The sequence below is a fragment of the Cetorhinus maximus genome, chromosome 21 (assembly GCF_964194155.1).
Source record: "Cetorhinus maximus chromosome 21, sCetMax3.hap1.1, whole genome shotgun sequence".
Lineage (NCBI taxonomy): Eukaryota > Metazoa > Chordata > Chondrichthyes > Lamniformes > Cetorhinidae > Cetorhinus > Cetorhinus maximus.
In genome coordinates, this window is record NC_135899.1 from 67,493,531 (window position 1) to 67,497,346 (window position 3,816).

Sequence of the window (3,816 nt, forward strand, 5' to 3'; positions counted from 1 at the left end):
ATTTAATGTTCATACCGTAACTGCCACTTACTGGCAGATCAGCAGAATACAATGATACTAATGTCAACAATTTAATATTTTGTCTAAAAATGATTGGTCTTGAGCAGTTGCGTAAAGCAGGCAGCATCACATCAACCGTCTGTTATATATTTTGTGAGATATTCAGCTCTATTGAAGTAAGGGACAACTGGTGAGCACCAGAGTTTCAGCAGCGTAGGCATAGTGACATTTCTGCCTTTCAGTTGTGTACAGATGGGGTGCCCTCCCAATGACCTGTCAAACTCCGGTGCAATTACCACTGGTGGACACCGATGGGATCAGTCAATCTGCATTCTGCAGACTTTAGCCACAACAAATCTATTTTGATATAAATTCAGTTATCAATTCTGTCCAAGGGTCCCAACCTAAATGTTAATCTCAGGGTGGGATTTTCCACTGTTGAAACTAAGTGCCTTGATGGGTCGGCTCCACGGCGTATTTCCCACTGGGCGGCACCCGATTTCGCGCTCGGAAGTTTATTAATTATGCATAGGCGAGTTTCTCTCCGAATCACGTGGCAGGGCGGGCACTGATTCATCCGCCCCGTCATCACTTAATGTGGTTGAAGGTCTGGGCGCCATATTTATACGCCACCCTCAGTCTCTTCAGCCCAACTTTGAGAAGAAGACGTCTTCAGATGGCTGTGTCAAAGAAGAAAGCTGCTCCGACGTTTAATAATGGCTTCCTGGAGGCCCTCATCAATGGTGTGCAGCAACACTGGGATGTCCTCTACCCCAGGGATGGCTCCAGGAAGCCCACCAACCTCACCTTGCCAACCTAGGAGGCCATTGCTAGGGCGGTCAGTGCATTGTGCACCCGCCCGAGAAGTGTCATCCAATATAGGAAGAGAATGAATGATCTCATCTACTCTGCACTGGGTAAGTCAACCTTCAGCTCAGTCCAGACTCACACTCTCATAGTGGCATCATGCCTGCAAAGGGTTACACTGCTCAGGGACCTGACATAATATTAGCAGGGGACACATCAACACTGATTGTCTCAAGGACACTTCAACGTCACCAGCATCTCATCCATCATGCTGCACAAACTGCATCCTCAGCCCTTACTGGTGATGGCTCAGCACACCCAGAACAGATATGCACACTTCCCAACCTCTGCTCCATCCCTTCTTGTCACTTTTCATCCATTTGTCTTCATGCAGGCCACCTTACCTGAAACCAGAGGGGGAGAATCCAGACTGGAGGAGGGAAGGCTGATATCTTGGTTCTCACCAAATTTGAGGAGGATACCGCCAAGTTGGTGGTTGGGGACAGGGACCACTCTTGTGGGGAAGGTGAGATCGGCCTCTCCCAGCAAGCCAGTATGGATGAGCCCTCCATGAGTTGATCACATCCTGACATTCTCAGTGTGTGACTTGCAATGTTGTATTCAGCCTGCTAATGAACTAAATCTATCTGCTGTCTCTTACAGCCACCAGCAAGTGCAGACGCACCTCTAGACCCAACATTAGCCCCAGCTCCCAGGCCACCTCAGGTGAGGAAGCTGAGGACCCATTAGATGAAGACCCGTCACTGTGTTCACCTGCACCCTCCACCAGCTCAGAGACACACACCATAGTGGGCCCTAGTTATAGAGTAGGTTCAGGATCACATTCTGGGGAACAGCTCATGGACATGTTTCCAGAGCAGTCGGAGGCAGTAACATCCCAGGTCTCTGACACTCAGACGACTGCTGGAGATCAGGCGCCCACTGAGTCTGAGTCAGATGATGAGCCTCAGGAAATGACAGGTGGCAGAAAATCAGCTAGAGTTGGAAGTGGCAATTAACAGGCTAGAGCGAAGGGTGGAGAAGTCTGTCACGTTCTGACTGATGTCGTGGCTCTGAGATGCGAGCATCTCGAGGTCTCCATGGGAAGGGTAGAGGCTGCCTTGAAGACCTTGGTCCAGCAGATCCTGCTGGATTTGCACTCGGACCTGCACTCCATCGCTACAGGCATTTGTGGGATCCATCAGTGGCTAGGCGAGAGGGATGCAGGGCACCTTGACCTCCCTCCAGGTGTCCCTGCTCCTCAGGGAGCCAGGCAGGAGCCCTCCATTACCCAAAGAGAGGAGGACCAGCAGCTGGACACCCCGGGGCCATCCACCCAACTGATTCCAAGAGAATCCAGCCAATCCCAATCCCTTCTGCCTGTGACCCTATCACCTCCAGCTATACAGGCCGAGGACGGTGCACCGGCTGCACAAAAGGACACCCAAAGCAGGCTGGGGCCCTCCAGCTCATGAGCCTCTAGAGGATGCCCATCAAAGTCAACAAAGATAATGGTTTAGCAGTCAGCAGGCTGCCTCCACCTCTGCTGCGGATGTCAGGGATGCACCTAGATGTAGCAGAAGGGTTATAGAAAATTAAGAAGCTTTGAAATCACTTCCGGGTCATGGGTGTTCAATCACTGTTAATATAATGCACCCTTATAAATACATTTGCTGTTCATGAGAACGGTGTCGTCATTTGAATGTGTCATGCATATGCATCTATGTGTCCTCTTGCAAGGATGAGCCATGCTCCCACTCAGTGATTGTTTCCCTTTGTGAGCCTCACATGTGATGTGTAGCTGACTTGTGATAGTTACTGTACCCTTGTGTTATGTCAGGGAGATGTGTGAAACTCTTTACTGAAGTGTCTGCAAAATGCGTCAGCATGGAGTTAGGAGTGCTCACTAGCCTTGGAGGAATAGCTGTAACTGTCTCTCCATGTGAGAAGACTGTCTTCGTTGGTAGTACTAAAACACAAGATCTGCAGCCATGATCCTCTCTCAAACCATGTGCGCATTTCAGTGTCTGCAAGAAGCTTCTCATAAAGGTGGCCACTATTGCATCATGTCTTTTGATGCAGTGTCTGAGCTGTTGTGGTGACTATCACTTCCCAGAGTGCATCAATGGAGGGCTCGCCGCTGACCTCTCCAAGGAACAAGGCTGAGTGAATCATGAGTGTTGAAGGTGCAAGGCCGAATGTTGAACTTGCTCTCAATGTCACTGGTTGTAAAGGCCTTTCAGTCCACAGGCATGGCAGTAACAGACAGAAGGAATGTGGCTGTATCCCATTGCCTGTACATTAATCATCCTGGAATCATGTGGCTATCAGTGTGGCACAGGCATGTCTCTGCTTTTCTATGACCCTCATTTCCCATATTACTATTATGGTCTCCTGTCTTGAATCTACCCCTTGATTTGCCATATCTACCCAAGCTTGATCCCTCACCCACCTTGTTTAGTTTAAAGCTTTCTCTACTTCCTTAGTTATGCGATTCTCAAGAACACATGTCCCAGCACGGTTCAGGTGTAGACTGTCCCAATGGTACAGTTAGTGTTGGAAATCATCTTGCAGGCTTTCTAAGAAAGCTCTTCAGTTGAAATTTCCAACATCAGAATTTTTGTTGCTCCAACACAAAAAGACATTCCTAAGTCCAGGGAGAAGGTTCCTCCTCCATCACAAGATCAATTGGTGGCATCAATAGGTCCAACTGAGGTCTGAGATGTCACAGCCAGCACAACCTGTCCAATGCTTGAGGATGAAGACTCCTATGCAGCCACTACCTCTCCCTGCAGGAAGTGTCCTAAATGTCCTCCCATTAGGGTGTGAGATCTGCGATGCCACTTTAAGGGATGGCCCCTCTGCACTCTAGATGTGCACCGCCCCTTTAAATTTTGGATGCAGTAATTCTGGATTCTGAACTTCACGCCTGAGGCTTCACCCCTCAGAATGTCAGCTCAGCAAATTTTTATACTGAGAAAACATCTCCAAGATCAATCCAGTGCCCTT